Below are 14,842 nucleotides of genomic sequence, written 5' to 3'. Positions count from 1 at the left end.
ATTAATCCACAAGACTTGTGAATTACACAGTTTCACTTTATATTTTACAAACACACACACACAAATTATAGGCCAATAATTTTGGACAAGTAGGCCTAAAGTTAGGCACGTAAATGAGCTGCCTGATTTCCATAACAATTAAGCATCCAAAACTTCAAGGCCCCAATTCAGGAAATCATTTAGTTTTATGTTTAAATCCATCCCTATTTAGGATGGCACTTAAGTATGTGCTTATCGTCCATGGACTTTATTACGTGAGAACATGCTTAAGTGCTTTTCTGAATACAGAAACTTTATGAATGGGGGGCTCACTGAAGATTTTTGGCCATGAAAAACAACTTGAAGGAATGAGTTCTGAGATGGGACTTAAAGGAAGACAGGTGGAGACATAGCAAACAGGGTCAGGAATGCTGTTCCAGACATAGACCACAAAAGATAAAGATAGGTGGAGCATTGACCAAGCTAATAGCATAATAAATAAAGGCACCACACTGAGCTATTGTCTGAAGATAATCTGTCAGGTTACATAATTTAAAGTCTACTCAGTGATCTTTATAAAATATATGTATACACCCATCTATAGGTATTATATGCATACATATATACACATATGTAATGCATATACCTGGGTGGGGCAAGTCTATATGTCCAACCAACGAGGAAGCCAGCACCTACCCTCCCTCCCCTAGTGGAGGCGAATGGCAGGATGGGTTAGGACCTGCTGTGGGCATTACACTAGTCGCCCCCTTTTAAAGGGGGGTTGGGAAGGAATTTTTCCCGCACCACCAGAATTGGCTTTGGTGTAGTGTGGTTTTTTTGCCTTCCCCACAGCGGGTGTGAGGATGGACCTTTTCTGGTAAATTGAAAAGGTGGTAGGCCGTATGTCACAACTTATTTTGTAAGGTTGGGCGGATGTTCAGTGCAGGTACTCCATAGGAAGGGTAGTCAGTGACCAGATAAATGGCCTGGTAAAAGACTTCAAAGGAGGTACTGAATAAAGGAACAGAACGGGGAGAGGGTTCGGGGACTCCTATGATTGGTACGACAGGGAGCCAACCCCCCATGTTCTCATAGCCCTCCTTAACCCTCTTACGAGGCTGGTGGATGGTAAGGTCCAAGTCATGATTCAGCTGGGGGGCCTGGATGGAAACAAAGGGGGCCTGGTGGAAGCCCCCTAAAATTGATTTGAATAAGCGTGGACTTGCTGCACTGTACACTTTATCTGCCAGATCATCCCAGACATCTATAAAATAAAGTTGCAACCTTATTAAAACCCATAACGAGTCTCCTGTCCTTCTTGCGGTATACGCACGCAATCTGTCAGGTTACACAATCTAAAGTCTACTCAGTGGTCTTTAGAAAATATATTTATCCACCCATCTATAGCTATTTTATGCATACATATATGTAATGTATATATGCATAAACATACATTCAGTCATTCTTCATTCTGAGCTTTCATGCTGGGAACTCAATTTCTATCTATTCCACTAGAACAGAATTAAACAGAATAGGTTCAAGGATGACTTGAAAACAAAAACAAAGATGCTACATGGACTAAGAAAGGTCTGGGGAAAAAAAACAAATTTACTGTGTTAAAAGTTAAATTCTCATCCAGAGTTAGAATGAGAGAGAAACAGACAAAAAAGTATATTAAAATATAGGGAGGATTAAGTAACATAAGATAAAGATTCTGGAGTAACAAAGTACCAATGTCCCTTATTTCTGTTAAGATATTTCTCATTACCACTCCATCACCACACGCATACACTTTTATGCAGCAATTGATTTTGAAACAGCAACTCTTCACAAATGGTTTCTGAAGATACAGCCTTGTACTTCCAGAAATGTTGAACTAAATGTCAAGACAAAAACCACCAGCTCTGTGGTTAAGTAATATGTCTGCTAGGAAAATATTCAACCTACCAACTTGGCATCTACCCCTGTTATATTTGGAGGTACCTAAATCTTTATAAAAGCACCCAGAGTAGTCTTAATGAATGTAACTGAAGAAATCTTCCACTGGAAGTTACTTGCTGGTTTAAAATTAGCTCTCTCCTTTGCTCTGTATTCCTAGGTTTTACATAACCATGGGGGGAAAAGAAGACATATGACAAAAATAAAATTGGCTGCTCTGGATTAGAAATCTAGGGAAACGTGTCAGGCCAGTTTTCTGCTATGGGTTTCATCAGAGACAAAATATCTTATACTACAAGGAAAGATAATGTATGACTAAGAAAATTCCCTGAGCAATCAGGGGCTGTGTTTTCAGCTTTTTTACATTTTAGTTTTATTTTCTCACAGCAAAGAGCTAGAATAAGATTTAAGTTCTATGATCAAGTTGGCAGAATCCATGCACCCTACCTGCATGATCATGAATTGTAAATCAATATTTTATAAGAATTTAACTTTTCCTATTCCAAAATAATCAAACATAGTGGTGAGGGGCCACTAACCATGACAAAAAATATACTTCAGATTCTTTCTTGACGTGCCAACTCCAATAAGTTCTCCAAGTGAAATTAAACGCACACTCTTATTCCAAACCACAGTTTCCCCTTGGGATGTACAAATCTCAAGTGGGGGCTGAAAGGCCAGTTGTACTGAAGCCCAGGGTTACACCCATTTTTGCAGTTTTTTTTAAACTACTGCATGTAGTATAACTTGTATTCCAGCCCACTCAGTGACTTTGCTTTCCAGTATTGGTAATAAAAATGATGTCTTCATAGTTTCCACATTCCAGCATTAATGAGTGGGCCAGTCCATATCTTCCCTTGGTTTCTCACAGTTTTATGTTTGTTTTCTTTGAAAGCTTCTCTGCTGAGCTACAGGTCAGCAAAAAAAGAAAATATCTGGTGTGTTGTGAGTAACAGTTGGCTCCATGTCTAAGAGCAGTAACAAAGATTCATTTGAGCACAGAAATTAGAAGTGGAAAAGATCTATTAGTTCATATTGTTCATCTCCTGGCCAATGCTCAATGTTTAGCCAATCACAATGTGATATGTGGCTGCCCCCATGCAATCAACAGCATAAGCTTTCACAAGGATCTAGCTTGGAAAGGAAATAGTGCCTTTCATGTTCAAAACATAACCCTAAACAAAGATCTGTAGGAAAGCCCTTTTACCCCATTCATATAGTGGAAGCCAAAAACTACCACCACCACTTGGCCAAGTGGATGATAGAAGAAAATGCCATCCTGGCACCACAAATGGAAGCTTGCTCCTTCTCTAGGCAAGCCACATAACTCACATCAGCAGTATCATACAGTCCAATGATCATGCTATACAAATTTGCAACAAAAGACAGAAGACAGGCGCACCACAATGCCCCCATATTGGAAGTCTGTGGGGAGACAAGATATCTCCCTGCAGGCAGGGTACAGGAAAATTTCTGAGCCCTGTCTGCATGGAATATATCCTTGGGTTGGGAGAGGGTGTAACGGTAGGCACAGGAGACTCAGTGGATATTTTGTAACTCTGTCCATATCATGTGACTAGAGTCAGGAAATAAAGTTCAGTCTCTTTCCAGCAATCCTGCATGTCACACCTTTATTAATATGGTGTTGGAGGTAAACTAAATTTTGGCAAAGATGGAGCTAATGAAGCCACCTGAATGATTCAACCTGGAAGAAAAGTTGGACGAGAACTAGAAGAGATGCTCAGAGTGACTCCAGATCTGCCTGAAACCCAGTGGTATTGAAAGAATTGGAGAGAGTGAAGTCCATCACACTGCCCAGCCCAGAGGCATTAAACTCTACAGTAAATTCTCGTGGCAGTGCCACAAACTGCTAGAAGAAGTCATTCAAAGCTTTCAGGAATATTTCATGAAGAATTTCACTAGGGAAAGACAAATTTTCTTTACAAGAAACTAGTTGCCAGGTGAGACAATTGACCATTCTGTAATAGACCTATATGATAAAGCTAAGTCATAGCAATCTGAATTTTTTACAAATGGATTAATTCAAGACCAGATTATTAGTAGTACAACGGATAATCGTCTCTACGATAAATGAACCTGAATCTGCAAAGAACAGTAAATACTTCCAGGGCTACTGAAAACTGTGTTTCCCACATGAAAGCATCAACAAGCAATGAAAGAACTGAAAGCGCATCTAATTAAAAATGCACACCAAGACTTAACAACAGAGTAGAAGAGTAAATAAATAGAGACCAGATTTGTTTGCAATAAGGGGAAATCACCACACAACACAAACTCATCCAGCACAAGGGTATGGTGGCTTGCGTGCAGGTACAGCAACCATTCTGCAGAAGTGATTTGCAAACTATATGAGCATAGAGATGGAGAACAAAACTCTGACCATGGCGCAGAAACAGAGTTCTTTGCTGGAATTCTTAATACATTTGCAATTTTAAAAGAGATGCTGAAGCTGATGCATCACAGCACAATTACACCAAAAAGATGGTGCTAAGTGGGGATCCACTTCAGCAGCTGAACAGGCCACTGCAGAAGAAACTGGTTTTTGAACATGTATGATCAAATGTAATTGTTGACAGATGTCCAATGAGAGGCAGAATAATCCTCTCTTGTGTCTGGTGTCTCAGGTTGTCTACTCTGACTGACATCCTAGACCTCTCTATTTGTGTGTTTTATTAACTGGCCATATGAGTCTGTGGTTGTTACTTTTAGCAGGTATTATGTTTTATTTTCATTGGATTTTCATAAGTAAAAGGAAGATGAACCATAACAGCAGCAATTGCAACCAAGAAATAATGACCACTACAATCAAAGAGGTATTAACCTTTTGTAATCCTGACCAATGTCAGGTCAGCGGAGAGCCAGAAACTAAAATTCAACCTCCTTACCAGGATTCCTGTGTGTCACACCTTTATCACGATGGGGAAACTGGTCTATTAAGACCCCAGCAGGACTCAAACCTGTTGGCAGTGGAGTTTCCGGTCTGTCAGCCAGCTTCAGTCAAGTGGCCACCCTTATTTTTTTTTTAAAGTGTTTCCCTGTTGACTAGTAATTGTCACATTTCATCTTGAAAGCAGTGTTTAGTTATGTACTGTATAACTCTGTCATTTATTTGTTTTTTTAATCCAGGATAGACCGCTGGATTCAGCCCCCCAGGGATCCTTAGCAAAGCATGATCCCCATCCAAACAGGGACAGAAGTTCAATTTTATTTTAGTTTTGTCCTCTTCAGAATAAATCTTTTTGACAGTGCTTTCTTGACTGCTAAACGGACACATTTTGAAAGACTGATCTAAAACAGCTGAGATTAAAAGCATCATTCAAATGATACTTCAGGTATTTCTTGTAGGTGTAGAAGCATTAAAATGAAGGACATGAAAATATTAAGGGCCAGGAACAAAAGTTTTAGGCAAAGAAGTATATTAAACTCTGTGCATCTTTTCCCTGAAAGTTTTGCCAACTGCCACATAATCCAGGAAATCATGCTTCAAAATATTTAAGGTTGTATTTCTCATAATTTCCTTCTTATCTTTCATAGGTTTTATATTTTAAAATGTCAACTTACATGTGGGAATGTTTAATCTCAAAGATGTTGATCCATCAGGAAACTTTTAAAATCTTCTCCAAAAGTTTTTTTCCCCCCTTAATGGATTGCTTCTGTTTATGCTGTACCTGCCAATCCAACTGACATCACCACCCTGCCTCAAGCCGTTGCATCACTTAAAAGCAAGGGGAGAGGTACGGTCTCTGGTGGGTATGGCAAGCATTCCAGGTAAAATGAAAACAGACTTGCCTTTGAAAAGCATAACACTAGGTATTCTTGTTGTGGTATTGTTCCTAGATACTGGAATTAGGAAGACAGAGTTTATCTGCAGTTTACAAACATGCAACTTTGGACTGTGATGCTAACATACCTCTCAAACTAACCAGGGTCATGCCTTTGTTGCTTGTGTGGAAGAACTCCAAGGAAAATGCAGGGTGTTGCAGGAAAGGTTAGTGATTCAGAAAATGGCAGTTTTCCCTCTGAGTCAGTAGTGAATCAATGCCCTAACATAATGCTAGTGGTCATTGTGTTGCTGGAAGTAACATCAGATAAGACATAAAACTCAGATCCTGACCTGGTGGTCACTGAAAAACCGTTGAACAATAATAACGTCTTAATCCTAGTGTACTGGCCAAATTCCAGGTAATGCATTTGCATTTTACTTACCTAAGGGACTGTTCCAGTTCCCATTAAAGTCAACGGGAGTTTCAATTGACTTCAGTGCATGTTGGATTGAGTCCTAAAGTCCTCCTGCAGTTATAACTGGATACACTATTCATCACTTCCTCTTCCAAACTGTTATGGAATGTAGCTCGGTTAAACGGGGTGTCATGTTCCACTCCAATGATGGATGAAGTGATTTTTGTATACATAATGTTTGCAAACACTTTGAGATGAAGTTATTTATTATCAATACATATTATGACAACCTCAACTCATCTCTATACACTAAGAAATACGATAAAAAGATAAAACAGCAGTTTTCATTCAGAACGGACTTAAAATGTAAAAAGCAGAGACTGCACATTGAAATGTGTATGTGCAGTGAATTAGCCCTGTACAGTTCAAATACTGTTTCCAATGTTCTGCATTACATTTTTGTTAAAATTTCATTTGCTTACCATCTTACCGCATCTATTTTGAGTATGGTGTATATACATTTCTTACCGTCAGTATAAAGTCATGTAATGTTAGGCATACAACACTGTTTCAATACCTTTCCTTTACTTGGTTGTATAATTAAGTTAATTTTCTAAAATGTGATTTATTTTATGTTGTGACTCAGGAGTGGTTTTTTTAACCTCCTCTCCTTTTTTAATGCAAATAAAAACGTAATATTGGCAGCATTGCGGGGGAGGTATAGACAACATCATCAGAAATCCAACTTATTCAAAGAAATGCCAAATCAACCAAGAGTAAAACCCCACCCTCTTTGGCTATTGTCCAGGCGTTCTACCAGTTCAGTGATTATACTGTAATTTCTCCCTTAGTTGAGTTAAGGCGGCGGGCGGGGGGAGGAATTGTTGAGGGGCAGCCACTAGCTCTGGGAAGGTCTAGACTTAAGCCAGAGAGATTTTTTTCAGACCTTAGTAACATCACATATTTCTAAGTCATTAATCAATAAAAGGATTAATCAGGGAGTGGGGGGGGGAATAACATTTTTTTCTGATTAAATGTAACTGTATTAATATAAAGTCCCTCAGTAATTTGCTGTAAAATGAGGTACCATAATAAGTTATGCCCTGTGGCTCTAATTCAGCTAAGTGCTTAAGCATATGCTTAACTTTAAGCATATAAGTAGTTCTGTTACTTGGATGAACATGTGATAAAGTGCCTTGCTGGATCAGGATATCTAGCAGAGAAAGGCTTCAAGTTCCTACCAGGGTCACAAGCCTACAGACATTTAGGCACACGTGTAATTTTATTCCTGGGAGCAGCCACACTACAGTCAATGGGATTACTCATAGGAGCTGTTATGAACATATATTACTTGTAGAATGAGGTTCCAAATTTACTTTTTTTCAGTAGCAACTCTCAGCAAGTAGACTTGGTCATCAATTTTTTCACATTTTTTCCCCAATAAAAGGGCAATTAGTCAAACAGAAACTTTTTCCATGAAAGGATCAGTTTCAACAAATTTCTTGACTCAAAATCATTTTGACAAAAGAAGTTTCAACTTGTCAGAACATCCTGTTGCAACATTTTCAAAATGCAAAATTTCATCTTTCCATTTCAAAATGACTTTTTGTTTAGAAATGTAACCTACCAGTAGTACAATTGTTTACAACAATTAAAAATGGTCAAAATTCAAATGAAATGTTTTGAAATTATAAAAATGAAGCATTTTGATTGACTTGAACTGATTTGTTTTCCGATTTTCAGTTTGCAAAAAAATTCAAAATTTTGCCCCAATTTTGGGATGAGAAAAAATTCTGAAATTTAGCTTAGGAAAACTGCCCAGATCTAGGTGATCAGCTAATTGGGAACATTCTAGGTACCTACTCTGGAGAGGCAGCAGTTTGATCTCTCCCTCCCCCACCCCCAGCCATAAAGTACTGCTCCCTTTATGCAGCCAGCCAGACAAATCCCTTCCCTTCCCATCTACCCCCGCTTAAAGGTGCAGTGCGGTCATTTGGTGCTTCAGCAATAAAGGGAGGATCTCAGGCTCTAAACATCCTACAGAATTCCTTTGCAATCCTTTTTAGTTCTACGACTTACTAACAATGTTAAAAATGGAAATATATATGTAGAGCTGGCCATTTGGACAGTGAACACCTCCACCGTTATGAAGGTAGACATGTGAATTGTGTGTACATTTTCAACTGGACAGCTTCTCAGAAGTCTTTAACACTTGTGGTAAAAATCTATGTAGAAAACTGAGGATCAGATTCTCAACTGTTGTAGACTGTGATAGCGCCATTGTCTTCCATGGGGATTATGCTGACTACACCAGCTGAGGGCTAGCCCTCCGTGTTCAATAGCCATCAGAATGTTTATCTGTCTGTCTTACAGTGGGGTGTCTAGCAAGTAAATAGTGAGTAGCAGTGGAACAAAAGTTGGAAAACTAGCTGAAGAAATCTTAAATTACTTTATTTTAAAACTGCCTGCAAGATTAATGTGTGCTTCTTTTACATATCTTTTTTGTTTGGCTGTTTACCTGCTTTAGAGGAACATGGCCTTGATTCAGCAAAACACTTCAGGCCATATCTAATTTTGAGCACAAGAGTAATCCCATTGAAGTCAGTGTGTCTATTCACATCCTTAAAGTTAAACACATTTGTCAGTATGCTGGATCAAGGACTGCAAGAGGAAATAGTTTCATTACACAGTGGTAGCTAGTGACCAGAATAAGTGGTGGACTTGCAAATAGCAATCTGCAACCTTCCCATTACCCCTCAGACTTATCATATTTTCAAAATGAAAAGGTGAGACATTACAGTCAGGTATCTCAAAGAGAAGAGTTGTGCTGATGGATAAGGTAGATTAGTGATGGAGTGGGAAGAAAAAGGGATGCCATCTTTCCTTTGCCATTCCATTCCCCTTTAAGGATGATGAATTGGGACACTTTACAGTGCAGTACATCATTTATACTACTCATTTATGGGTTTTGCATCATTGGTGCCAAATGAATAGAGTCAACAGGAGAGATGAGATAGGAACTTATACCAGTGGTCTCCAAACTGGGGTGTGCGCACCCCAGGGGGTGCGCGAGACGACCCCAGGGGGTGCGCGGCAGCAGGAGTGCCACCGGATGGCACTCCGCCTTTTTTTTCCTTCGGCGGCTCTGCATGTCCACGGCTAGTGTTCGCCTGCGGCGGGTCTTCTGGCCCTGTTCCGTCCGCGGCGCGCCTGCGGCAGGTCTTCCGGTCTTCACCATGGGGGGGGCGCAAGCCAAAAAGTTTGGAGACCCCTGATTTATACTATTTATGCTCTTATACTGTGTGGGGTTGGCCTGGATTTTTTCCCTCTGCATTTCATTTTGGGCCCCATTATCTAGGTGCTCCAAGGTCAAAACTCCAGTTCACTTTAATGGGAGTCCATCCACAGAGTATCTGCATAATATGATGGGGTAGGCCTAAGGAAGAAGTACTCTCCAGTTGCACACCCGTTCCCCAGCTTGGTAGTAGATAGACACAGTTGGAAATTTTTCAACAAAACATTTTCTCCCTGAACCAAAACTATTTGTGGGAGAGGGTTATTTTCAATGCATTTCCTGAGACTCTCATGTTGACAAAAGATTTGATAGTGTTGAAATGTCCCATTTTGACATTTTCTAAATGAAAAGTTCTGGGGTGGTTGTTTTTTTTTTGTTTTTCTTTTTCAATTTCAAAATGACTTTTTGTTATGAAATTTAATGTATACTATAAAAGTTAAAGAGAAAAAGGTTGAATTTGAAATCAAATATTTCAAAATTATTAAAATAAAACGTTTCAATTGACCTGAACCTACATTTTTGCAGATTATCGGTTTTTGTGAAAATTTGAGGCTTTTGTCTTTTCACCCTGATTCAGGACAGGATGAAATTTATTCAAACTTTCAAAAATTCTCACAGGATGGGAAAATCATTCATGTGTTTTAAGACATTGACTCTAGAGAAAGTGACAGCAGCAACAGAACCTAAAGTTTTGGGAGTCTGGAAATTTTCTAATTTCTGGTGAGGGAATCCTCGGTTGACGGGCTAGTCCCCTTTGCACTGCCAGGCTAACCCATAGGGAGCGTAGTAGGTGTCAAGATTTGGTCCTAACATTCTAATGGCATTTGTAAGAGTGTAAGGAATAAGTTCAGTGCTTGGCCAGCATTTGATCCCTCAGTAAAACTGGCTCTGATACATATGAGCACCTAAGAGCTGACACTTTTGCCTGCAGCCACTGTATTTAACACATTTTTTGGTACATCCTAGTGTGATATTTTTATGACCTTCCATTCTTAAATGCTGTTTTTCTTTTCCACTGGCCTCTACACAGCCAGCTGCTCCCACTAGCTCCTCTTACCTATGGTTTTCACATTTTTATTGTTCACATACATGTGACATTTGTTGTTTTTATCCTATTTCAATGCATTTCTACTATAAAATATTTGCCAAAGGTGCATAGTGATTCAAACTCAGATTCACTTATCTCTGCTGTTTCTGTCATAAAAAGGGCACTCCAGATGTATTCCATAATGATAAATCAGTTTAGCACCTACATTATCCTACGTGGATTTAGAGTGCTGAGAGCACATTTGTATTTTTCTCCTGTTACTTTAGATTTATACAAAAATGCCCCAATTTCCACTTATTTGCTACAGAATATTGCCTGCCTCCTTGTTTTATCTTTTCAACATAAGAAAAATAACATCGGGCATGATAGCCACTAATGAGATGGCACATTCTATGTAACTTTTCCTGCTGTGTTGTTTTATTTACTAGCTTTCAAATCCCTAACCTTAGTCTCTCCAACATCCCTTTAAATGAAAGGGTCCTCTTGTCTCTCTGAAGTTTCTATCATCTACATTGGTTTGCCAGTTAAAGTTTCAGCATCCATTTAGTCAGTGATAGTTATTCTGCTTAATGACTCTTATGCCCCTGTTAATACATTTTTATCTGGCACTAATATTTTAAGATCTTGTCTAATATTCATGTTATATGCAAATATTAAAGATGTGGTAGTAATATTTTAAGCTGTAGCTGCCAGAGTACCAATGTTTGGAGAGGTGTTATGAAGTTCATTGTATTCAAAGCACTGCCTGGAAAATTGTAACGTATATGACTATTATACAGAAATCTAGCCAAAACAAATTGCATTTATGGATGGATTTCAGCAACTAATTACTTGTGGAAAATCCCACTAACATCAGTGAGAGCAGGATCAGGCCCTGTACATGTACGTCTGTCTGTCTCTCTCTCTTTTTGGTAAATTCTCATCTAAGATTGGTAATTTATCATTTAAACTATATCCCTGGGAACAAACTTGTAGAGTATAATACCCACATGACCTATAAGATACCAGGGAAAATATACTGCTTCATAATATTGTTTTAATAAAATAAAGTTCTACCCCATGTAAATGAACTATGGAATTCTCCCCAACCCCCACCTCCTTTGAAGTACGATCTCTCCACCAAAAGATAAAATAAAATGTAACATTTATTTCACCACTATTTAAGAGTTAATGAAAGATTTGCACCTGTACAGCTGTTACGGACTGAAACTAGCTCATGGAGCGAATGTGTTTTCTTGTTGAGACAGTTGTAAATGCCTTGAGTAAAAACACAGAGGACTGCTAATGGATAGGTTTATTTTAAAGCATGCCATCTGCTATCAATCATAGAGAAGTATAGGAAGCAAGTTTGGCTGTGCTCGCTTCTTGTGAGCCTGATAAAGATAGGGCTATGGTACTCTGGAACATTTAGTCCCCAAGAGAATAAAACATCAAACCTACTCAGCAGCTCCACTAACAATAATAAAAATGCCTCTGCCTAAAGGTGACATTCTGAATTTACGATTATTTGTGTCTATAAAGTGTATTCTTTGGCTCCTGACTCATTCTGACTGTCTCAGTACAAGAACAATACATTAAGCCTGCCTGAAGTAAATGGAGATCCGTTTATTAAACCAGCAGCCAGTACCTGAGATGTTCTAATGCCCTGTAGGACCTGAAGAAGGTTTTGTGCTCTAAGAGTTAGTTCTTTCTGTAGCATTGAAGTAATTTGCAAATTTTTATTTAATGCACTGAAAACTATTCCATTCTTCAGGCAGACATTGTGTAAGGTGAAGCAACAAAAACAGAATCTGAATATGTAAATTACTACATAATGAAGACTAGCTAACTAGTCCATATTATAAAACATCATGCTTCTACGTCACACCTACAGCTTGACAAAATTTTGCTGCAGGTCTGTGACTGATGAAAAATAGAGCTTTGGAAACTTGGGGAAAACTTACCTGGCAAAGAAACTCATGAGCTTAATTAAAGTTAATAGAGAAATTAAGGGCAAAAATTAAGGAAAAAAATTGTAATAGGGTCATTGGAGGATGAACATGTCTTTTAATGGGAAGTGAACATTGTTGTGATGATTCCCCTCTAAACCCATCCTAATAAAGCAACTGGTGGCATAATGTTCTGTGCCATGGACCTTAGGTATAAGCGGTTGTTGGAGGAGGAGAAGGAGGAGGAATGTGCTGATGAGGCTCGGGTGCAGGGGTTCCGGATTTCTCGTGTTCTCAGTTATGGACACCATGGACCTAATAAATGTTACAGCTCTCAATGAAATCAGTGACCAAATCCCCCTTGATTTTAATGGTGCAAGATCAACCCCCTGTCTGGGACAATTTTTTCTATACAAATCATCTTTTGTTTTGAAATTTTATAACATGCTAAAAATGTTTATAAATTATTTTAAATTAAATGTCTCAATTAACAGTTTCAGATCTTTGGTTTGCAAAAAAACAAGATTTCAATTTTTGGTCCCAGTTTGGGCTGGGAAATTTTTTAAAGCAATCAAAAATTCTGCTTGGATGGAAAACCACTTCCCTCCCATCTGTATTAAATACATCAAGATAACCTGAAATGGGATAGTGAGTAATGTAATGGCAGTTCTTGACACAGTGATCTCATACCAATCTTTACCATACTATATAGCAGCTCTGTACAATAGCCCAAACAGTACATTTTCATACAAAAGCTTGCAAGCTTGGAACAGCTTGTTCACCAGAGTTCCTGGCAAACAGTTCACTGCAGCTCTAATGAAAAAGCACAGTGACTGGGCCTGTGTTGCTAAGATTAGACACTGGTGGCCATATCAAGAAGAGAAATACCTGCAGATTAACAAGCAATTTGCTTCTCTAAATCTGAACCTTCTAATCTCTTTTAAAAGTAAGTAGCAACCTATGAATATGGCAAAAGAATTAAAACTACATTTACTAAGTGATTTCAAAAATATTTCAACATGTGTTTTACAAAACTGACGAGTCATTAAAACATAGTTAATAAACATTATGCACAACTCATTGCCTTAAATTAACAGTACTTTAAAATACCAGACACCCAGTGGCTCATTCAATGTATAGCTGCAATAGTAACGTTGACTGGTATATATGCACTCTTTAATAAAATGTATAATGGACAACACAGAGTTTGTATTTTCTTCACTGCAAAAATATTTCCAATGGTGCCTCAAAATATATTTAAATTCACCAACCTCATAGGTAAGGTGGTGTACAAAACTGTTGAGAAGTATTTTATAGTGTGAAGAAGCACCATAACATGTTATGTTAAAGGGCAATTGCCTCTAAAAATATTCCTTACCTGTGTATGGTAGCTTATTAAAATCAGAAATGGGCCCAGTCTACAAAGTTTGAATTCATATTCAATCCTCTTCAAAGCTCAGGGGACTTTACAGCTAGTGGTTTGGTCTGGGAGTAGAAGACAGTTGAAAGAGTATTAAGGGAATTCTTTATTTAGGCTGCTGAACATACTCAGATCCTGTAGTCATCCCTGATATGCTAACTCCCAGACTAATTGAACACAGCTTGTGCTGTCTAAGGTCACTCTAAATCCTGAATTGGAGTAAGCACTCACAAAAAGGACTGCTGGCTACGCTACTGCCGGGCCCATCCCTAATTACAACACAAGAAGTTCTAAAGAACAAATTAGCTTCCACCATTTAGGCTCATATATAAGTTTCACATTTCACTGTTCTTGACAAGGGGCTGCACAGTTTCACTTTGCATTACTGTCCTTTTTTTTTTTTCCATTTCCCCTTTCTAATTCTCATGCACGGTCACTGTTTGTGTTTCAGTTCAAAACAGGAATGCTGAAATTGAGAAGAATATGGTTTTCCTTTATTGATGTAGTTTTAATTATGAAAACATTTATATTCCAATTCAGCTTTATAATACATTTTCTTCTGAAAATTTTTTTTTAATAAACCACACTATTTGCGCCTAATCTAAGTTGTGTCCTTTTAATTCTGTGTCACCTAAACATATGTACAACTGCATTAATCATTCTAACCCACCTGCAGATTTTAACAGGCAATGTTTTTATTCCTGTGTACATTTATTACACATTCAGATATGTTTGCAAACTTGTGAATGGGTTTGGTATGTGACATCATATAAGACTCAGTTGAGCAATAATTCTGGGCCTCCAAACTGATCCCTGAGGAAGATTCAGACACTCAGACTAGTTTTCCTTTCTATCCATTTCTAAGTGATTGGGAGTTACAAGCCTTTCTTCCACTCTTCCGTCAGGTGCCAATCAGGTAGGTATTATTATATCCATTTTGCAGATGGGCAAACTAAGACACATGGTGGTTAAGTAACTTGTCTAAGGTTATACAGTAAGTCAGTAGAAGAGCTGGGACTATACCAACACCCAGC

Source organism: Chelonia mydas, chromosome 11, assembly GCF_015237465.2.
Source record: "Chelonia mydas isolate rCheMyd1 chromosome 11, rCheMyd1.pri.v2, whole genome shotgun sequence".
NCBI lineage: Eukaryota > Metazoa > Chordata > Testudines > Cheloniidae > Chelonia > Chelonia mydas.
Note: the sequence above shows the minus strand (reverse complement) of the source record.